The following is a 24,269-nucleotide window of genomic DNA, read 5'->3' on the forward strand; positions in this document are numbered from 1 at the left end:
TACGCTCCTACCCTCACCTATGGTCACGAGCTATGGGTCGTGACCGAAAGAACGAGATCCCGGATACAAGCGGCCGAAATGAGTTTTCTCCGCAGGATGTCCGGGCTCTCCCTTAGAGATAGGGTGAGAAGCTCGGTCATCCGGGAGAGACTCGGAGTAGAGTCACTACTCCTTCACGTTGAGAGGAGTCAGATGAGGTGGCTTGGGCATCTCATCAGGATGCCTCCTGGACGCCTCCCTGGGGAGGTGTTCCGGGCATGTCCCACCGGTAGGAGACCCCGGGGACGACCCAGGACGCGCTGGAGAGACTATGTCTCTCAGCTGGCCTGGGAACACCTTGGGATTCCCCGGGATGAGCTGGATGAAGTAGCTGGAAGAGGGAAGTCTGGGAGTCCCTCCTAAAGCTGCTAAGCCCGCGACCCGACCCCGGATAAGCGGAAGAAGATGGATGGATGGATGGATGGATGGATGGATGGATGGATGGATGGATGGATGGATGGATGGTATGTATTTTACTTTTTGTCACCAAATTGTTAGATGTGCTGTGAGGCATGTCAGGAATGCCTGGTGAGGCATAAGATGTGTACAAAATTCGTAAACACACAGAAATATACCACTATCAGTGCAGGAACACTAGTGCAGAGTCATTTTGTTACCAACATTTCGGATGAGTTGGGGGCGAGGAAACTGCAATGGACAACCACGAGAGACACACCAAGGTCCCAAATATGCTAGACTAGACTTGGGCAGGCACAAAAATGAAGTTACGCCTGTTTTTGCGCCGAGCGCAAGGGCTGCAGTCTACCAAAATAGGGCCCATAGAGTTGTATTTTCAGTGAGTCAGTCTAAGAGAAACTAAAATACAGTTCGTAATTTGGCATGGCACCTATTTGAGCCCTATATCTAGTTCAGGAATAGGGAACCTTAGTCCTACAAGAGCCATATCCTGCCTATTTTCCATCTCGCCAATACTGAATCAGGTGTGATGCAGCAGGGAGAAATGGAAATCAGCCAAAGTATGGCTATCGTACGACCGGGGTTCCCTACCCATGTTCTAGTTGAATCCTTTAAATAATCAATCAAAAACCTAAAATTAACAGTATTTAATATATAGGTAGAATAATTAAATGTTAATACAACCTTCTGTAACATCTGTGGAGATTTAGAGTGGATCTTACCTTCCACCAAAAACAATGACCGGACAATCTGTGGCTGACATTTGAAGTTTCAACACACTGATCATGACAGCATAATCTGCAATTGCCTGTTCCACTGTCAACAGGCCAATCTGAGGTATGTTGAAGGAGTCATTGCCAAAAGGGAGAGACTTGCCGTAGTACCTCTGTGAGGGGAGAACATGATTGTTGTGAAAGTTAAATGACAATAAGAGTAATACTGTAATATGTGCAAGACAATGAGTTGTGTCGGAGCAGAGGGAGAAACTGAAGCTGGTAATCATGTGAAATGAAAAGATGCCCGAGACAGTTTTTTGCCTTGGGTACCCTATGTATTTAAATGTACACTTTCAAGAAGAAGTCTAACTAGCAAAAAACCGATGGTTCATGATATGGATGACGATAACACGCCACCAATGTGGTAAGAAGGCCAACTTTAAAATAAGTTGACAGTCTTAACCCCTAAACCTGACCTCTAACCCTATCCCTGTATTCCTAACCCCTAACCCAAGCCTAACCCTTGTTTGAAACTCAAAACTCAATTTAAAATCCACTTTGAAACCCTAACCCTCGGTTTAAAAGCTCATTTTATTTTAAAATCGGACTACAACACTTAAACAATAAAATATACCACTGTCAGTGCACGAACACCAGCGCAGAGTACTTTTTGTTACCAAATTTTTGGATGAGTAGGGATGAGGCAACTGCACTGGAGAACCAAGAGAGGCACCCCAAGGTCCCAAATATGCTAGACGAGACTTAGGCTGGCACAAAAATGAAGTTACACCTGTTTTTATGCCGAGCGCAAGGGCAGCAGTCTACCAAAATAGGAGAGACATATCACGGAAAATCCAAATTGTTTGCTTTTAAATTATTTTTCTTGTGTATTTGGAGTCTCCGAGAGTGTAGAAAAGTGTAATCTATCCCTCCAGGTGCTGCAAAGATACTATTGTGATCTGTTTGGGGGGCTATTTTTTTACTTTGTTTAGTTTTCTCTGTTTTCTGTTACGTATTTTTATCAAATACATCACATCCGTTGGTGTGGGGCAAACCAAACAAGGTAATGGGTAATGCCAAACGGTTTCGCAAATCCGCCATCTTTATTACTCGGAGAGACTTCTGTAGTCGAAACCAGAGGTCCCCAACCACCGGGCCGCGAACCATGGGTCACTTGGTACCGGGCCGCCAAGCCGCACAGAAAATAAAAAAATAAAAATGGAAAAATTGATGGACGATCAATTAATTCAGGTCAAGACGCTCGTCCCGGTCACGTGACATGTTTCCCCAGTCGAGCCCGCAAACCTAGCAAAAATGAGAATTTATTTTGAAATATATAAAAAAAATTGGCGATTCTCTCCCAATTACATCCGTCGGTTCAGGTCAAGACGCTTGTCTCGGTCATGTGACATCTCACCTCAGTCGAGCCCGTGAAGCAAGCAAAAATTAGCAAGAAACAGAGATGTTTGGAAAGCTTCCTCGGAAAGGAAAAAAAGCCCAATGAGGAGACGGAAGAAGAAGAGGCTACGACTTCTAAGAATCGGAAAGCTGCATTTAAAAGAACATTTCTGGAGTCCTACTTAAAATATGGATTTATCGCCACAGGTGACTCTGACGCGCCAAGCCCACTCTGCATAATATGTGGCGACAGGCTAACGAGGCAATGAAGCCTTCAAAACTGCTTCGGCACATGGATACCAAGCATCCTGCATTAAAAGACAAACCTTAACCACTTCGGGTGTCATTGTCTCCGATTACGCCGAGATGGGACCGGCTCGTTTCTGAGGAACAAGGTCAGTGCTCACATTAATCCAACGTAATGGTGAGTTTTATTTTTAAGTTGTTTATACTTGTTTTTATGCCAGTCGAATCATTTTATGTCATCGTATTTATATATTTATTATAAATGTATTACTCATTTATATAAATGTATTATTTATTTATATAAAGGCTGGTCCGCGAAAATATTTCTGACACGTAACCGGTCCGTGGCGCAAAAAAGGTTGGGGACCACTGGTCTAAAACACTCAAGGATGCCAAAGTGGAGAGATAAAAATGTTCTGTTGTTGGCTGCATCAGTCCACACAAATCAATGCACCGTCCCCCAACATCAGAACCTCTCTAAAAAGTGCCTGGTCAAATTTTATTTTTCAAGCAGTGTTCCCATGTCTGTGGGCAAAGTCCTGCTTGTTCAAGGACGAGTGTTTCAGAAATCTTTTGTTAGTATAGAGAAAGATTCGCTGAAAGACTTCATTTCGTTGATAGTTCATTTCTTTCAATCTATGGAAACGACGAACACAGTAAAGCGGTAAGCCTGAGATGACACAAAAATAATATATTGTATTTCACTTTAATAATCAAGGATGAGAACGGCAAATGAAAAACCCACTGAAAAGTAGCCTGGGTCTGGGGGCCACATGCCCCACTGAGGGGGCCGCAGTGGGCCGGGGGCCACAGGCCCCCATTGGGGGCTGCAGGAGCCACAGGCCTCTATTGGGGGCCACAGGGCCCACAGGCCGCAGGGGGCCAGGGGCAACGCCATGGAGGGGGCTCAGGGGGAAAAGCTCCCTGGAAACTCATGGATTTTGGCAGTACAGTAACCCCAAAACCCTGAATTTCATCACTCAATTTCAAAATATTCCTGCTTGGTGGGCTATCAAGGTGAATATAATACAGTCAAGTCAAGTCAAGTTTATTTGTATAGCCCTAAATCACAAACAGTCTCAAAGGGCTTCTATTCTGTCCTCACGCTGGCGTGACGTCTGCCAAGGCTAGACAGATAGCGAACAACTGAAGAAAAAGGACGCTGCGGCCGCGTAGTTTGTAGCTGCTTTACTTGGCACACAGGCAGTTATTTCTTGTACAGGTATTTGTAAAACTGTAATTCACACAACAACCGTGCATCAGTAGAATGTACATCAAAATCACAGAAGATGTAGAAATGAAAACATATAAACTTAAATGGAGACGATTAGCCTACCTAACCGTCACATGCGTAAACCTAGCATAGCATTGTAGCCAAAAGTAGCGCTAAACAATCACATTTGCAATACTAGCGTAGCATTCACAGGCAAATGGAGCTTAGGATGTTAGCGTACATTTTATAAACACACATATTCAGAAAGTCAACTAGAATGTATAACTTACAGACTAAGATACCCCAAGGCTGAGCCACGAACCCGCTGCGACGATGTGCACTGTCTGGTAGCTGCGTACGAACTGCGTAGTGGCTGAGTGGGGGTCGAGTAACCGGAAATGAATGAACGAATGAAACCTAACCTAAATTCGGTCACTAGGGGGCAGTGTTAGAGCGTTTAACGAAAGAATAAATGGGATAACAGTACACTCCCCGCCTGGTATATTAAAAATATACCACTATTGTTATTTCAACTTTCAGCACAGAGTAAGATTACATCTGTGATAGGTCTGGTATAAGTTTTGACGGAACCGTGTTGTACGATTTTCACTTCGACCTTTCTGACCCTGCTATCGTGGCTAGGAATCGCCTTAACAACCGTACCAAGTGGCCATTCATTGCGTTTGGCTTGATTGTCTTTCAACAAAACAATGTCACCCTCTTTCACATTAGGTTTCTCTACCTTCCACTTCCTCCTAGCCTGCAGGGTAGCGAGATACTCCCGTTTCCATCTTTTCCAGAAACAATCTGCAAGACCCTGGACTTGATGCCACTAGGCTTTGTATAGATCCCGGAGTTCAAAGTTACCAGGGGGAGCTAACACTGGGTTGGCCTTCTGAGTCAGAAGCATTCCAGGCGAGAGAACTTCAGGCGCTCCACGATCGGTTGACACAGGGACTAAGGGTCTGGCGTTCATTATGGCCACGACCTCAGCCATAAGAGTGACCAGTACCTCATGAGTGAGGCGAGTGGTTGGGCCTTTTGAAAGCAAGCCGTCAAGGATGTTGTTAGATAAATTGTATATATATGTTATCATGCGTTCCCTAATGAGTACTTATTAATAAAGTTATTGCGCAGAATGCTTGCTGTTTTTTCTTGCAGACATCACCCAGTCCACAGCAAGTCAAACGATGCTGTCTGGAGCTTCCTGACCTTCTACACATCTGGGAATCCAAGAAAGTTGTTGATGTCTGCACATGTCATTTTGTCTATGCACTCTTTTCTCCTGACTACTTTGTTTCCCATAACATTCACTTTTCGTTTCTCATGGGATCCTGTCCGCGACTTCTAGTTTCACATAGAATCTCGTTTCTTCACTCTCGAGACTAGCCCACGCTTTCCCCCCCACCTATCAGGGGCTAGTCTCACATTGTAGGTAGGGCATTCCTTAATAAAAAGAGAGGGGTGTAACCATGACCTTTAGTGTATTTTGGATTGCTGTAAGTCTGGATGCACTCCTCGCGAGAAAAGATCAACATTCTGTCTCACTGGTTTTGTCTGCTGATCCTTTTGCTGAATCTGAACCTAACAGATTTTTGGGGGCTCGTTCCGGGATCTCAATAGGACTATTTCTGGTTCCGGCCGACTTTTCGACGCAGGACAAGTCCTTGGCCAAGGCATATAGAAACCCTTTTCACGGGGCTGTCTCGATCAGTCGGTTGGACACCGGAGTGGTTGACGAGATCATCCGAGGAGAAGGCCCAGCAGACTGTGAGTACGAATCTTGATTCTGTTGAAGTAATGAAAGTGCAGTGACAAGAGGTCACTTAAAACCTTGACAATTCTAGACCCTATCAAGTGCAATTAGAAACAGTAAATTCTGCTGGGATGTTGGAGTCCCCTGACTGATGAGTCAGTTAAATTCCATGGGAAAGCGGACCCATCTGTTTTCTAGAGAAGTACAGGTAATTTGGAGCAGTTAAATTCCGCTGAGGTGTCGTGGGCCTCCTAGTTAACCTTCCTAGCTTTCTGCTGCCATCTGTGGTGTTTTCTTAACTCTTGTTTAGCTGGTTTGGCTTCTTTATCCATGAAAAGATAGGTTTTATATCTACTTTGAGAAAAAGGCAAAAATACGTTTTTCTTACACAGTAGGAAGGTTAAAGAGTTTAGATTTTGTTAAGTTCCACGGGAGGGCGGACTCCCCTGCTTGCCTGTGAGACGATAAGGATGCGCATTGTGTGTGTGTGTGTGTGTATATGGTTTGACTGAGAGTGATCTCATTTGAGCTCTCCTTTATGTAAACAGTGGTTTTGTGTAAAAGCAGAGGAAAGGAGACTTACCACTCATTGAATATTTTACCACTGTCCGGTGAATAAAGTTGGCTTTAGGACACTGTAGGTGCCATTTGAATTGCCAACTCCGAAATTTAGAGAAATAAACCATGGGAAAATCAAATAGCAAACAAAAGCCGCTACCCCGACATGAATTGAAATGCAAGGGGTCGGCACCGACAATATAAAATATCTTGACAAATGCATATTTTGGACAGAGGGGATTGCATTATGTGACGTGGCGGTGGCGAGGCTCTCCGCACTTCAGTTGCTCCCCCCACCCTTGTTATCAGCTGGGAAGATTGTCATGTCTATGTTGTGGGCCTGTGTGTGTGTTTCTGTGTATGTTTGTCTTTGTGTATCAGTTTGTTATAAAGGTTGGAATTGCGTTAAATTGGTGCACGAAAGCGGTGTGCTAGACAATGGTTTATCAGATTTGCATTGTTAAATGTAAAAATTAGAAATGATAGAATAATCTGAGGGTTGTGGTCAGAAACTCGTCCAACGAGGAGAGTGCCCAGCCCTCATAAAAATGTGAGAGTAGGAGAGAACATACATTGTAGTATTGGATAAAATTAAATTATTGATTCGTTATGACATAAAACTATACAAGGACACATGTAAGGACAAGTCAAAGATTTGAATCACTTAGAGTTAAAAACAACATTGCAAGGGGGGCACTTTTTATCAAAAGGACACCAAGTAAAGTATTAAGTAGTGGGCATTCGTGATTGGGATTGAATTAAGGATAAAATTAGGTCAATGATTAGAAATCAATGGTGCTCTACACAATAAGGCTTAAATTTTAATGGGGAAATATTTGGAGTACTGTGTTGGTCTACATAGGTCATGGGCCTAGTTTATTTGGTTTTGTTTGTGGTTTGGGTTTATTTTGTTTATTGTTAAGGTGTCCCTTGTTATTCTCTTATCCCCTGCATTGCAAATGTCTTCTTGATGCAGATAGGTTAACAGGCTGGGACTTTTGTGAGGAGATAATTTGTCGATTGATGGGGGTTAGTAATTGTCCAAATTCTAGTCACATGTTTTGAGGGACCACAGCAACAACATTATATTTAATTTCCAGGCCATTATTTAGTATGATATGACAGTGTCTAGCTAAGTAGACTGTTCTATCAAAAAAATGTGAGAGTGAAGGAGGAGGTTTGATTTGTAATCTGACATTTGGGTCCCATTTTAAAGAGCATAGATTGTTTTTGTTTGTTTATTTTTTAAGATATGTTTAACAGTTTATCTCGGTGCAGTAAGGATATAGAAATTTTGCAAGACTTAAAATTAAAAAATTAAAAAGCAAAATTGCATTCTCATTTTCCCAGATGTGAGGGAAATTGAAAGATAAGGACGACGAAGAAAAGATAAAAAAGAACTTGCTGTTGCACAGACAGGAAGATGATGACACAGTGTCAGCGCGAGCTCGCTTAAGAACCGCAGCTGAGAATGTGATGAATGAAAATGAGAAAAATGATCAAATTACAGAGACAGATGTTGTGGCACGGCAAAGCGAACCATCCTTTCCGTCTTTGTACCCCAAATTAAACAACTCATTGCTTCCTATAATTTGAGAGGTGACGAAATACAACAGGTTTTCATGGCATCCTTAACCAAACATTGGGCAAGTGTTAAAGACACCTGGAGTCCTTTTGATCTCCAGGGCCATCCATTGGAATATAACGAGGTGCCATTACAAATACAAATTGACCAACTATTGCAGGATAAAAATAAAATTTCAACGTAGAGCAAGTTACACAGACATTGGCCGGACTAAACAAAAACAAGATAAGTTGTTTGAAAACTTTAGACACAGACCAGAAAGAGTGTTCAACTGATGTCTATGATCAACAACTCAAAAATGCTCTACATGCAAATTTGCAACCAGTATTATGTCGACAACGAATAAATTCGACATTTTTTTTTCCCTATTAAATGGTGCCGTTTGGGTTTGAAGTACATAGTCGCTTCAAAGGAGGAAAAGCATGATTTAAGATACGCGATTGATCAATGGGAAGACCCTTGTGCCAGGGGTGTCAAACTCATTTGTTCGCGGGCCGAGGTTTAGTCATGGCTTCTTTTGGAGGGCCCTCCCAGGAACGGCTCTCTTGGGGTAACGGGGTGCAATTAAAAACACTGTTGGTCATTTTGTGTGACCTTTGGGCAAACCTGTCTTGCCTCGTAACTTGTTCAAATGGGCTGCTATTTCGAGTCATGGGGTCACCCATGTCTCGACGGGGGGTATGGTGAAACAAGTTGAAGCTATTTATACAACGTACGGCTTTGCAGCTTTTTCAAAACAATTTTGCAGAGCGTGTTTGATCTGTGCTAAACATAACCCACAAGGCAATTTAAGACCCCAGAGAGGGAAATTCCCGTCTCCATTGTATCCATTTCAGACAATACATATGGATTATATCCAATTACATAAATGTGAAGGGAAAGAATATTGTTTAGTCATAATAGACGCATTTTCTAAATGGGTAGAAACATTTCCTACCAAACATGCTGATGCACTCACAGTGGCAAAAGCCTTATGCAAAGACATCATTCCCAGATACGGTATTCCAGAAAAATTTACAGCGACAATGGTCCATATTTTGTAAATCAGATCACATTGGGAGATTGTTCCACATAAATCTAAAGAACCATTGTTCCTATCGTTCACAATCAGTTGTTGAGAGATCTAACACGACTATAAAAAACAGATTAAAGAAATGTATGGAAGAAACCAAACGACCATGGACTCAGTGCTTAGACCTGGTCAAAATGTACATAAATATTACAAGTACAACAGGGCTAACTCCCTATGAAACAATGTTTGGAAGGCCTTACAGGCTTCCTCAGTTCAAGACCACATGGGAGATCCCCGAGGAAGCCACGTTAGCTGATTACATGAGAAAAATGTTAGAACGTCAAAAGAATCTAACCAATAACACTGATGGTGAACCCATTTCTCCGCAGGAAGACCCCAAAGTGGTACCGGGAGACTGGGTTTTGATCAAGAGTATCAAGAGGAAGAATTGGCATTCACCCAAGTGGGAAGGTCCTTTTTTGGTACTACTCACGACACCTAATGCTTTGAAAATAGCCGAACGCAACACGTGGATTCATTTATCTCATTGTAAAAAGGTGATCTCTGCAGACCCAACCTAAAGTACGGAAGGTGAGCAAAGTCTGGTAATAGTGCCTGATCCTGGTGCCAAGATCCAGGGTTGACACGAAAGCTAGCAGAAGCCAATTTCCAAGACACCAACCCGAAGCTCAGGGTGTTGACTCTGAGGAGATCCAAAAAACATGAGCATTAGAGAGTCATTTGGTGTGTGCTTTAATCAGGCTGTGGCCTGCGCTAAGTCTGCCATGTGTTTTTGGTTGCTTTTGCTGGTTTGTGTTACCATTGTGTTTTTTTCGGGGGTTATTTTATTTGGAGGGATAGAGTACCATGAGCCTCGAACATTCTTTTCTCAGGCAGCTACCAACGCTAATTCTAATTGATATGGCTCATGGGGGAAAAATTGCTAGACATAAGCGCGACACTAAATCCCCTTTTGATCAGGTTGTTTGTATTCCAGGAACCGTCTGCGTTCCAACTTGCGTACCATGGCTTTTGTCTTGGACTTACAATAAGTCATTAATGTTTACTGTGGCTCCTAATACATCTTCTTCTATTATTTTACCTATGAAGAGTTTGAAAGGTTTCGAAATGGTTACCCCGCTCTCTGGTTCCAGTGAAGAGGCTGTGTTCTTTGCTAAACGAGTGACTTTGAAAAATCAGGGCAAAAGCCTCCTTTTGTCTCTTACACTCGCTGATGGTCAAATTCTTCCTCCAAATGCCACCTTGTTTAACACTTCTTGTTGGGGTTTTCAACTGTGGGCTTGGTCCTCTGAAATCGATCCTCGCTTTCCTATTGCTATTTGCCTTAATAAAACAATGTCGATCGCTGACCGTCCCGTTACAAATGATTACACCCTGTCAGCAGGAGCATAAATCACAAGTATGCTCCTCACTGATGTAGACGGCTATTTTGTAGCCTCCACAGGAATCAGCGGTCAAACCAACGACTGGCTTCTTCTGGCTGAGCGGGCCGCGAAGATGGCTAACACCAGTTGCATTGCATGCATGGGTCGAAGACCTCTTTTGAAAATCATACCTGCAAATATAGTTCCTAAGTGTGCTGTTGCTTTAATGTAAAACTCATCCATTTCACCCACTCATGATTGTTTTAAATGTGATAAGGTTTACCCTGTTCCCTCTATGACAAAGTATAAACCCCTTTTTTTTCGTTCTATGTAGCTAAGGGTAATTTTGCTTGCATTAGATTACCTGGTACCGGTGAGAAGCTCGGCGCTCGACCTGCTCCATGGTGTGGGTCCATGACCAATGTCACTGCCCCTTTTTTGCCCATTGCTCGTAGTGATGTTTGGTTTTGGTGTAATAGTAAAAAACTTTATGATAGGTTGCCTTTCGACAGCTCCGGAATTTGCGCTTTGGTAACCCTATTGCTACCTGTTCATTTGATACCGATGTCGTCTTATGATCTAACATCTTTTGCTAAGTCCGTGGTTCCCGTATTCTGGCCGAGAACGAGACGAAACGCCGAATGGCGGGGCGCGGCTAATCCAACTTACATTGACGCCATTGGTGTTCCTAGAGGAGTACCGGATGAGTATAAGCTGGTGAATCAGATAGCAGCTGGTTTTGAATCCGCCCTGTGTTGGTGGTGTACTATTAACAAAAATGTTGACAGGATTAACTACGTCCATTACAACGTGCAGAGGCTTGGAAACTGGTCCGAGGCGGGTTTCAGGGCGGTCCACTCCCAACTGGCCGCTACTTCCCTCATGGCTTTCCAGAATCGAATGGCCCTTGACATGCTATTCTCAAAGGAGGGCGGTGTCTGCGCCATGTTCGGTGAGCAATGTTGCACGTTTATTCCGAATAATACTGCAGCCGGCGGAAGCCTGTCCCAGGCCCTTGAGGGCCTGAGGACCTTGAACGGGAAGATGAAGGAGCACAGTGGGGTGAACACAGAGGTTTGGACCGACTGGTTGAACGTGTTCGGAAAGTACCGCACCCTGGTTTCCTCTGCCCTGGTCTCCATAGCCGTTTTCTCTGCCATTTTGACCCTGTGTGGATGTTGTTGTATCCCTTGTCTCCGATCCCTAATTAACAGGCTAATTACAACTGCTATCTCTCCACCAGCTGAGACTTTCCCGTTGCTCCAAAGGGATGACCTTTCGATCGACGCGGGTTCCTTCTCTAGTGACGACCCGGTCGACGACTCTTTTGTGGTAAACCTGTCCGGTTTGTTTCTTGACCCTAGCTTTGCCGATTATGACTCAGTTTCCTCCCGTGTGTAAGTTAGTTCTTGCGAAATGTGATCCCTCGGCTGAAAATCTTTTTGAAGTGGCCATATGGGTGATGAGTTGTTCGCCGGGAACTTATGATAATACAGGGGGGAATTGTTAGATAAATTGTATATATATGTTATCATGCGTTCCCTAATGAGTACTTATTAATAAAGTTATTGCGCAGAATGCTTGCTGTTTTTTCTTGCAGACATCACCCAGTCCACAGCAAGTCAAACGATGCTGTCTGGAGCTTCCTGACCTTCTACACATCTGGGAATCCAAGAAAGTTGTTGATGTCTGCACATGTCATTTTGTCTATGCACTCTTTTCTCCTGACTACTTTGTTTCCCATAACATTCACTTTTCGTTTCTCATGGGATCCTGTCCGCGACTTCTAGTTTCACATAGAATCTCGTTTCTTCACTCTCGAGACTAGCCCACGCTTTCCCCCCCACCTATCAGGGGCTAGTCTCACATTGTAGGTAGGGCATTCCTTAATAAAAAGAGAGGGGTGTAACCATGACCTTTAGTGTATTTTGGATTGCTGTAAGTCTGGATGCACTCCTCGCGAGAAAAGATCAACATTCTGTCTCACTGGTTTTGTCTGCTGATCCTTTTGCTGAATCTGAACCTAACAGATGTTGCGAGCGAGACCTATCATTCTCTCCCACACTCCCCCCATATGAGAAGAGTGTGGAGCGTTGAAAGTCCAAGTGCAGCTTTGTTCCTGCAAGTAGTCCTTTATCTGTGGATCATCCACATTGATTTGCAACTCATTGCAGGCGCCAATGAAATTAGTACCTTGATCTGATCTCAGGTTTCTAACTGGTCCCCTGATTGACAGGAAGCGGCGAAGAGCGTTTATGAAGCTGGAGGTAGACATCGACTCGACAACTTCAATGTGAACAGCTCGTGTACAAAGACAAGTAAACATCACAGCCCACCTTTTGTTCTCAACACTGCTTGCTCTAGTGCGACGTGATGTGACACTCCAAGGCCCGAAAATATCAAGACCGACATGAGTGAATGGTGGGTCAACAGTAAGCCTATCAGAAGGAAGACTAGCCATCTTCTGTTCTTCAAAGCGGCCTCTTAACTTCCGACACAAGACACATTTGTGTATAATGGTGGATATGAGTCTCTTAGCTCCTACAATCCACAGCCCTGCAGTCCGCAAACTGCCTTCAGTGAACTGACGCCCCTGATGGGCTACCTCATTGTGATAATGCCTGACCAAAAGAACTGCCACATGGTGAGAATTTGGTATTATCACAGGATGCTTTTCGACTTCGGAAAGATCAGCAGATTGTAAACGTCCCCCAACTCTTAGTAAGCCGTCCTCGTCAACAAAGGGGTCAAGCTTCCCGATGGGACTGTTTGAAGGGAGATCTTTCCTTTTAGAAAGCAACTCAATTTCCTCTTGATAGATTTCCTGTTGCACACATTTGAGTATGACAACTTTAGGATGTGAGGGTTTTATGACGTCTGACTGGGATGCTTTGGATCTTGACATAGCAACCTGCAGAAGAGTTCTCATTCCTTGGACCAAGGATTTCCATGTTTAGAAGCGCTCAAACCTGTGAGAGCCAAGCTTGTTTTTGCTGACTTTGGTTATGAGAGCAGTCACTTGGGGGCGAATTTCCCCATCCTCTGATGGATTCACAAGTGCAAATGTTTCTGTTTGTTCTGTCTCTGACTGCACTAAGAACTGTGGACCAGTAAGCCAAGTAGTGTTTTGCAAGTGAGAAGCTTGAACTACTCTGGTGCCATGGTCTGCAGGGTTTTGGTCTGTGGCTACATAAACCCACTGCTCAGGTTTGGTTGATTTACGAATCTGAGCAACTCGATTTGTCACATAGATGTAAAATCTGCGAGTGCTGTTGTGAATGTACCCAAGAACTATTCGACTGTCGGTGTAAAACTTTACTGCGTCAAACTCTATGTCACATTCACCAACAATGATCTGAGCCAGTTCTACTGCGAGCACGGCTGCGCATAGTTCCAAGCGAGATACTGTGTGAGCAGAAGATGGTGCAAGCTTAGACTTGCCCATGACAAATCCGACCTGATAGTGTCCACCTCTGTCGGACACTTTGAGATAAGCAACAGCTGCTATTGCCATCATCGAAGCATCTGAGAAGATGCAAAGCTCTCTTGTTTGTGTCTCTGATAATGTAATGGAAACAAAAGGTCTCTGAATCTGTAGACTTTTTAGTACACTGAGCGATTCAGTCCATTTTAACCACTTTGCTTCTTTGTCTGATGGTAGAGGGTCGTCCCAATCTTGTTGCTCAAGTGTCAACTCTCTGTACAATGCTTTGCCTTGAATCGTCACAGGTGCTGCAAATCCGAGAGGATCATAAAGACTATTGACAACAGAAAGTATTCCACGTCGGGTGAAAGGTTTAGTGTCCTTTGCAACTCGAAAGGTGAAACAGTCACGTTTTAGATCCCAACAGACCCCAAGACTGCGTTGGAGCGGCAGAGGATCCACATCCAAATCCAAATCTTTAAGATCTGTGGCTCTTTCTTCTGGAGGAAATGCATTCATGACACGCCCGACATTAGACGCGATTTTGTGAAGCCTAATGTTTGCCTCAGCTAGCATGCGTCTGGCATCTTCTAAAAGTTCAACAGCTTCGCTCTCCTTGGAGACAGAAGCAAGTCCATCATCCACATAGAAATTGCGGAAGACAAACGCTTTGGTCTTCGATCCATGCTCTTCTTCTCCCAGCTCAGCTGCCCGTCTCAGACCATAGATAGCAATGGCTGGAGAAGGACTGTTCCCAAAAACTGGGACTTTCATACGAAACTCTGTGATGGCTTCGTTTGGATCATTGTCTTTGAACCAGAGAAACCTCAGATAGTTTCTGTGTAATTCCTTCACTCGAAAGCAATAGAACATCTGTTCTACATCAACAGTAACTGCAACTTGTTCCTTTCTGAAGCGCAGTAAAACACCAAGAAGCGTATTGTTCAAATCAGGCCCTCTGAGGAGAGTATCATTTAGTGAGACACCCTCAAACTGGGCGCTCGAGTCAAATACAACTCGGATCTTGCTCGGTTTCTGAGGATGATACACACCAAATATTGGTAAGTACCAACACTCTTCACCTGGCGTTAACTCTGGAGCCTTTTCAGCTTGGTCATTGTCAAATATCCTCTGCATGAACTCGATGAACTGTTCTCTCATAGCTGGTTTTTTGTCCAAAGCCCGTTTCAGAACATTGAGGCGTTTCAGAGCCTGCTCTCTGTTGTTGGGAAGAAGTGGTCGCTGGTCACGAAAAGGCAAAGGCGCCACAAGGTGGTTGTCATTGTCCATGTACATTTCTTTGTCCATTATTTCAATTAACCTTTTGTCTTCTATAGACAAACCTGGTTTGTCGTCATCAGGACTTCTTTGAAAGACATTGACACCCAGAGCATCAGTCTGTCTGAGAGAAGCAGTCTCGATGTCACAGAAAGCATTAGTCTTCTGTTTTGGCATGACAAATGTCTCTTTCACCTTCATTGCATTTGTGCAAGGCTCAAGAAAAGAAGACCGTCCATTTGGTAGGACGTTAGTTTTGTACACATTCACCTTTGTCCGTCTGTGTACTCCATTTAGACATATTTCACCCACAATAACCCACCCCAAGTCTAATCGTTGGGCATAAGGTGAGTGGTGCGGGCCATTGTACTGTTCACGCACTTTATGAACACTTAAAACATCTCGCCCCAATAAGAGCAAAATAGGTGTGCTGGGCTCTAAAGGTGGTATCTTGCCAGCAATGGGTTCGAGATGCGGGAATAACTCTACAACGTCAGGCGTAGGAATTTCACTACGGTCACCTGGCAGTGCATCGCACTCCAGCAGAGGTGGAAGAGTTACATGAGTGCCACCATCAAGTGAGGAAACAACAAAGTTGTGAGCTTTCCTGCCTGTGGCCTCACTAACACCAGTACATGTTTTCAAGGTATAAGTGGACGGAGCTGATTTGACATTAAACAGCTCAAAAAACTCAGACTTCGCCAGAGACCGATTGCTTTGGTCATCCAACACAACGTACATTTTCTGAGATTGGTCAGGGCGACCAGCAGGGTACACATTCACAAGTGAGATTTTAGAACATGACCTGAGTCCCTGCGCTTTGTCACAGATTTCAGTGCATTTTGCGATCACTTCAGGGAAACTGTTTTCACACTCCCCGCCTTGCACTTGCTCCGTTACTTGAGCAGAAGTTGACCAGGGAGCTGGACCGGGATGTAGCGCACTGATGTGTCTGTCACTGTCACACTCTTTGCATTTCACAGCGATTTTACAGTCTTTGGCTACATGTTTTGTGGTAGCGCAACAGCAAAAACAGATTGAGTTCTCTTTTAGATAAGCTTTCCTCTCATCTAACGGTTTGATCCTAAATCCACGACATTTTGATAGAGGATGTGGTTTATTGTGTATTGGGCACTGATCTGCTGGCTCCTCTATTTTGTTCCCTTTGACACTATTACTCGTAGGTTTTGCTGTTACTTCTGTCTTCTTCACTGAAACTGTTCTGGGATTGTTATACTGTTTTGGATATCTTTCATGTTTTGGCTGACTTACAGCGCAGTTCGATGAGAACGCAAAGCTTGGATCGTTTCGGGTTTTTGCTTGTCTGGATATGAAACTTACAAAGTAAGTGAATGGTGGAAAGGACACCCTGTGTTCTTCTTTGTACATAGACCCGAGTGATATCCAGCGTTCTTGCAGACCGTAAGGAAGCTTCTCGACAATAGGATTTACCCCCCTAGCTGTGTCAAGATAAGATAGACCAGGAAGATATCCCTCTGACTTAGCTGCTTGAATCTCCTAACTCTCTGAGACGCTGATTATCTTTGTTCGAGATTTTAGGGAAGTTCTCTAGTTTCGACAAAAGAGCATTCTCAATGACTTCTGGTGAGCCATATGTATCATCTAACCTTTCCCACACCATAGCTACTCCTGCTGTAATGTTGTGAACATGCGCGGACCTGATACGTGTGGCTTGTGTGGAAGATTCGGGGCCAAGCCACTTTAAAAGCAAATTAATCTCTTCTCTAGCTGTTAGATTAAGTTCTCTAATCACATCCTGGAAAGAAGTTTTCCAGGCCCAGTAGTTTTCTGGACAGTCATCAAATTTCAAAAGTCCGGAACTCACAAGTTCTCTTCTAACGAGATATTTGGTAAGATCAGTCATTTGTGCTGGTTCCCAAGGATAATTTCTGAAGCTAGCTGTGTGAGACACTGGAGCTGAAGGACAATGTGCAGATCTATTTGTATTATAATCAAACATAACTTCATCATTAACAAGAGTCTTAGGCTGATTTGTGACGGTGTCGGTGAGCGGGTACCACTGGGTTGGAGCTGGTGGCGCTGGCGACGATGCTCGTGGTGCTGGCGACGATGCGTTGAGCGGCTGCTGTGGACACGGAGCTGGCTGCTGAGCGTTCGGTGTCACGTAGTGAGCCTTCACATACTCGCTGGTGCGTTGAGCGTTGTCCTCCGGAGGGATCTGCGTCGGATCTTCGAGAGAGCGGCCTTCCATTGCTGCTGCCTCTTCGTAGACTGCTGCTTCAGCTGCCGCTGCTGTGGCACTTCTCTCTTTAGCACATACAGACTGGCCTCCAGTTGTGCTGCTTCAGCCTCTATTTTAGCCTTTGCTTTCATCATTTCTGCTTCTCGAGCTGCATATTTCGCCTCCACCAGGGCTGCTTTGCCCTTGCTTTGGTGGCTGCAGAGCTGGTTGAGGACCTGCTGGACCTTGAAGACTCCGTTCTTACGGCGATTGATCTGGTGTCGTAGAGCTTTTGTGACTGGACCGACTCATTTCGCTGCTCCATCTTGTATCGTTTGGATGCATGTTTGAGTGTCAGTAGATGAAGTCTTTTACTGTGGAGTTTCAGTCCGCTGTGTAAGAGTCTTCTTACTGTGGAGTTTCAGTCTGCTGTGTAAGAGTCTTCTTACTGTGGAGTTTCAACTCGCTGGGTCACAGTCGTTTTACTGTGGTTCAACTCGCTGGGTCACAATCGTTTTTGCTGTGGTTCAACCCGCCGGGCAACAGTCTTTTTACTATTCTGTCCTCACGCTGGCGTGACGTCTGCCAAGGCTAGACAGATAGCGAACAACTGAAGAAAAAGGACGCTGCGGCCGCGTAGTTTGTAGCTGCTTTACTTGGCACACAGGCAGTTATTTCTTGTACAGGTATTTGTAAAACTGTAATTTACACAACAACCGTGCATCAGTAGAATGTACATCAAAATCACAGAAGATGTAGAAATGAAAACATATAAACTTAAATGGAGACGATTAGCCTACCTAACCGTCACATGCGTAAACCTAGCATAGCATTGTAGCCAAAAGTAGCGCTAAACAATCACATTTGCAATACTAGCATAGCATTCACAGGCAAATGGAGCTTAGGATGTTAGCGTACATTTTATAAACACACATATACAGAAAGTCAACTAGAATGTATAACTTACAGACTAAGATACCCCAAGGCTGAGCCACGAACCCGCTGCGACGATGTGCACTGTCTGGTAGCTGCGTACGAACTGCGTAGTGGCTGAGTGGGGGTCGAGTAACCGGAAATGAATGAACGAATGAAACCTAACCTAAATTCGGTCACTAGGGGGCAGTGTTAGAGCGTTTAACGAAAGAATAAACGGGATAACAGTACAGCTTCACATAGCCAAAATTGACAATTATTCTCAAAGCATCCCCTGATCATAAGCTCCCAAAAGGGCAAGGAAAAACTCAAAAAACCCCTACCAGGGGAAAATGAGAAACCTTGAGAAGGGACCACAGATGGAAGGATCCCCCTTTCAGGATCACCAGGTTGTAATGGATGCAGAGAGTGCACAAGTAATACATAATATGAAAATCAATGAAAAAAAATGGATGTCGGAGGTGCCCTCGATTGTCCTGGCAGTGTCCTCAAGGGGGCCGAGCCGCAGCTCCCCCATCCCGAACTGGTCCCCGAGAATCCAGCCAGCCGCTATCAGCTTTTGAGCCACCTAACCCCCTCCCCAGCCGGGGAGGAGGTGGGCAGAGAGAACAGAACAAACTCCGGCCAAATCGGCCATCACAAGTTAGTTAAAGGCCATCTCATAGAAATGTGTCTTTAAACGTGTCTTAAATGTTTCTACTGAGGTAGTAGTTCTAATATCCATTGGTAGGGCATTCTAAAGCTCTGGAGCCCGAATAGAGAATGCTCTAGACCACATATGTCAGAGTTACGGCCCGCGGGCCAGATCCGGCCCGCGAATTGATTATCTATGGCCCCCTGGATGATATTGAATTACTATTAGAACCGGCCCGCAGGCCACAGCCGCCCGCTGGTGTTTTGCACGCACCAACACTACATTTCCCACAATGCAACGGTAGCCCGCGATGTCCCTGCAGCTCGCACAAGCGGCTTCATTATTCATCAGTAGTCAGAGCAGAGTTCAACTTTCTGATACCCCCCTCCTCAAAAATGGCTAAACGTAAGGTGGACGCTAAGAACAGGGGGTTTCAGGCCAGGTGGGAGGCAGAGTACATGTTTACGGAGGTAAGAGGCAAACCTGTGTGTCTTCTGTGTGGAGAAAATGTGGCTGTAATGAAATAATTAAATTTAAGAAGGCACTATCAAACGTCTAAGAAACACACAGACAAAGAAAAGAATATGGAATATGAACAAAAGCTACAGAAGGTGGAAGAATTAAAACGAGGCCTTAAGTCCAGACAGCCTATGTTCACGTATGCTAAATCGCAAAGCGACGCTGCTGCCAAGGCTAGCTTTATTGTGGCAAAAGAGATCGCAAAATCAGCCCGGCCCTTTGCAGAAGGAGAGTTGATCAAAAACGGGTTTTGAGCCTCAGAGCCTAACCCCGAAAATTGATGAACTTGTACAAAAGATGAGACACCTCTAAGTATCAGGCTCAGCCTCAGACAAGTGAGCATCACAGAACAGTAACGTATTTTCCGTTTTTTAATTCGGTTACATTTTTACATTTGTTTCTACAAGACGTGGTTTTTCTTTGAAGAAAGTATTGTTTTGTCTGTGTGCCGTAAATTTTTGAATTTTATTTATTTATATTTATTTTTCAGTTGAATGGACCAAGGGAAAATTGCAGATAAGAGCCATGAGAAAGAATACAACTGATTTGATTAATTTTTTATTTTACGATTTGAAAGCAATGATCGGTAGATCATAGAGCAGCACAATAATAAACTTTCAGTTTATAATGCATGCACTTTTATTTATGCATTTATCTTGATATTAAGAAACACATTTTGTTTTTAAAACAATTTAATTTTTTGCTGTTTGGCTGTTGAAAATATTTTCCCTTGAAGTTACTGACAGAGCCATAACAAAATATTGCCATATTCATTTAATCATTAAATAATGTACACTGTGTTAGGTCTTAGTTCAATAGGCTATGTGCAATCATTCCGATATATTTTAATAAACATTGAACCAGTCCGGCTCTCGGCTTGTAGCAAATTTGTTTTTTTGGCCCTCGGTGTGTTTGACTTTGACATCCCTGCTCTAGACCCTGCAGACATTTTCTTGGCCCTCGGTATAACTAAAAGACTAGCGTTTTGCTAACGAAGGTTACGAGACGGAACATAAGGAACGACTAGGTCGACGAGATATGAAGGCGCTAAGCCATGCAGTGATTTATAGGTTAGTAGAAGAACCTTGAAGTCACATCTTAAATGGACCGGGAGCCAATGTAATTTGGCTAATATTGGGGTAATGTGATCAAATTTTCTTGACCGTGAGAGCAGCCTCGCAGCGGCATTTTGCACTAACTGTAGACTTTTGATACTGGATTTAGGAAGACCAGAGAATAATACATTACAGTAGTCCAGGCGCGACGAACGCATGTATAATAGTTTCCGCATCCCCGGTCGAGAGGATAGGACGAATCTTAGCAATATTACGAAGGTGAAAAAACGCAATCCTGGTTATATTCTTAATGTGTTTTTGAAAGGAGAGCGTTTGGTCAAATATTACCCCGAGATTAGTTACCGTATCACTCTGAGTGATAGTACGGTTATCTATAGTTATAGTGGTTTCCTTAAATAAATGTTGATAACGAGTAGGACCAATTATCAACATCTCAGTTTTATCCGGGTTAAGACGAAGGAAGTTGAGAGACATCCATTGCTTAATCTCCGCAAGGCACGCCTCGAGATTACAGCAGTCCTGTGGATCTGTCATCGATAACGGCATATATAATTGGGTGTCATCCGCGTAGCATTGAAAACTAATATTATATTTACGTATTATGTCCCCAAGCGGAATCATATAAATATTAAATAAAATCGGTCCGAGTACCGATCCCTGTGGGTCACCACACGTAACATTATAAAGCTCAGAGGACGTATTACCATGGACCACTCGGTGCGTCCTGCCTGATAGATAGGAATTGAACCAGCTTAGTGCTGACCCTGAGATACCAACACAACTTTTAAGACGCCCTAATAAAATATCGAAGTCTACAGTGTTAAAGGCAGCAGTAAGATCAAGTAGTAACAATACAGACGACGTATATGAATCCATAGCTATGAGGAGATCATTAGTCACTTTAGCAAGTGCTGTCTCTGTAGAATGATTAGCTCTAAAACCAGACTGAAAAGAGTCATATCGATTATTAGCGACCATGTAATCAATAAGCTGCTGTGCTACTACTTTTTCGAGAAGTTTTGCTATGAATGGGAGGTTTGAAACTGGCCTATAATTACTGAGACAGTCCGGGTCAAGATTTGCTCTCTTAAGTAGTGGTTTAATAATAGCGGTTTTAAAGGCTATTGGCACTATCCCAGAGGAAACAGACAGATTGATTATATTTAAGACGGACGGTCCTAAAATTGGAAATAATTCTTTAAGTAGTTTGGCTGGAAGCGGGTCGAGTAAACATGTTGTTTGTTTAGCCGTACTAACCAATTTTGTAAGCATTTCAAGGGACACGCTTTTAAAATTTGAAAGGGTTATTGCATGATCCCCAGCGCTAGTAACCGGCGGAGCGATTGGCATGGTATTCTTGATCTCGTCCCTAATGGACTCAATCTTTTGAGCAAAAAATTTCATAAACTCGTCAGCTGAGTGGAAGGAGCTATCGGGGGTCGGCTGGCGCAGAGTTAGCTTTGCCACTGTATCAAATAAGTATTTAGGATTGTTTTTATTAAGATTAATGACTTGCGAAAAATAACGAGTTTTTGCTAAAATAAGCGCATCTTTATATTTCAGGAGGCTGTCCTTCCATGCCTGATGGAAAACCTCAAGTTTGGTTAAACGCCATCTGCGCTCATGCTTTCTACAGAATTGTTTAAACGTACATGTTTCATCTGTGAACCACGGAGTTGGCCATCTACGGCGAGTTTTCAGACGGAGCGGTGCCGCAGAGTCGATGGCTTTTAATAATGTCGCATTGAATTCATTTGTAAGATTATCGATAGAGCCACTGTACACGGGAAACATGGCGGTTGCCGGCGACAGTAACTCAGATAGCGCAGTTGCAGTCATGGAGTTAAAATTACGGCTACTATAATTCTGATTGCTCTCTTGTCTTTGACATGGAACTAAAATTTCAAATTTTATTAAAAAATGATCAGACAGAACAGTAGTGTACTGTTATATTTGAGGTTGCTAGTCCCCGGGATAATACCAGATCTAAGGTATTTCCATTCTTATGCGTTGCTGCCTGTGCAGCTTGCGTAAAACCAAACGTGATCTGGCAAGATCACAAGTCCTCGCTATGTTTTTCTTTGTGATCTCTGATTGTCTCATCCTAACATCATTGGAGCCGACGTGTATCACTATGTCCGAGTAGCTAGTGTTGTTGGAACTACGCTGTTGACTAGGCCTATTGCGAGTCAGCTCCCTAAGATTAGCTTCTATGTCGGGTGCTCTGCCCCCAGGAATACACATTACCGTGGCTGGATTTTTAAGCGTAATGTTGCGGGTAATGGAGTCGCCTATGACCAAAGTGCGAGGGCCAGTAGACCGAGATGACTTTGGACGGCTATGCGTCTTACCTGGCTCATCGCGATTAGCAAGCCGCTTGGGGCTAATGCTAACCGGGCTAGCGGGCTGACTACAGCCCGCGTCTGTGTCCGCCGCAACTACTGTTATCGCACTATTCTGCTCTAACTGGCGGACACGTCCCTCTAGCAGAGACAACCTCTCTAAGAGAAGGGTGCAGTTGGTGCACGAAGCCGTACATACCTCTTGGTCCGCTGCCATACTTTGTGTCCGAAGAGCGACGATCTGTCGATTCTAGGGCAAACCCGGGCAAAATACGGCCCGTGGGCCATACCCGGCCCTTTGTGCGTCTCTGTACGGCCTGCAATCATAAATTACATTTGATTACAACTGAATAAATAAAAAAATCTGTGTCGTACATGCAATACAACTGTGTCGCTTTTATTTTGAAAGGCGTCGCACTTCCGTGAAGCGTGCGTGCATGTGAGCTGTGCGTGTAGGTGAACAGCGCGAAGTAATGCTTCTCTCAAAATGTGTGCTGACACAAAGAAAAGAAAAGTTGACAAGGAGTGCCGTGTTTTCAACAAGACATGGACTGCCAAGTATTTCTTTACAGAACTGAATGGTAAAGCCGTGTGTCTGGTTTGTAAAAATGAGGGGATTTTATTTTGTTATGTTGCATCTCAGATGTAGCTTGTGTTGTCAGCAATATAAAAACGGATTGTTGCTGCTATGTGTTATGCTCCTGTTGTGCTACATTTAGCACATTCCCAGGGTTATATTTTTTGTATATTATTTTTGGTTATTATACTGCAATCCTTGATATTGTTTGTGGGATGTTAAAGTTGTTCACTGTTTTGTTTTTCAGAAGGCGACACTAAAGAAGCCCTCATTTACTCACACAAGCTGTCAAACAAAACCCCAAATGTGCTCAGTTGGGACACAGCTTTCAATGAAAACCTTCCAGCCACATGTCAAAAGTACAGGTTAGTGCATCTACAAAACTGTACATTGTACTACAATAACCCATAGAAATATTTTTTGTATTATCTAGCCAGTGAATGTATTGTTAATGTTTCATTTTATATTTCTACCCAAAGGCATACAAGTGGCATTGAGGAAGAAACGCCCAAAAAGAAACCCTGTTTTGAGCGCACCAGTGGTGGTGAAGACAGAAGAGTGAAGCAGAAGGCACCTCTACAATGAACATACCAATCCCACAGGATCCCAAATATAATCCCGAAGTCTCTACAAGGACTTTGTCAGAGGTGCCTGACCATGTGTAAGCAAAGCTATCCCAGCAAGTATTTTATGCAAATACATGCAGAAATCAGTTGTCGATTGTGTATGTTAATTTTTCCTTGGGTGGCTCCTTCTGGCACCTGCTGGTTTTATCTCCACGTGACCTTCCTGTGAACATTCTTCTCCAATCTTGGACATACACTGTCGTACCTTATTCTTTTAATTTTGTCATTTTGTACGAAATTATGTTAGCTTTTGGCTGTGACATCATTAATCTATTGCTGTTCTTTTGATACATCATGTCTTTGCTTATTCTTAGTTTAATCATGCTTCCAAC

The 24,269-nt window shown here is 43.7% G+C and overlaps 1 long non-coding RNA gene across 3 annotated transcripts in view; it reads right to left on the reverse strand.

The window, feature by feature from the left end:
• LOC125965736 (uncharacterized) overlaps positions 1 to 23,070 on the reverse strand; it is a 76,951-nt gene extending 53,881 nt beyond the window's left edge. For 2 of the 3 annotated variants that reach the window (XR_011086603.1, XR_011086601.1), the window contains exon 1: positions 22,934 to 23,070. This is a non-coding gene — a long non-coding RNA (uncharacterized lncRNA). Of the gene's footprint in view, positions 1 to 1,178; positions 8,157 to 22,933 lie in introns of those variants that run through there. The other variant, XR_011086602.1, reaches the window with a different exon arrangement.
• Between the last annotated feature and the right edge of the window lie 1,199 nt (positions 23,071 to 24,269).

Source organism: Syngnathus scovelli, chromosome 3 (genome assembly GCF_024217435.2).
Source record: "Syngnathus scovelli strain Florida chromosome 3, RoL_Ssco_1.2, whole genome shotgun sequence".
In the NCBI taxonomy this organism is placed as follows: Eukaryota; Metazoa; Chordata; class Actinopteri; order Syngnathiformes; family Syngnathidae; genus Syngnathus; species Syngnathus scovelli.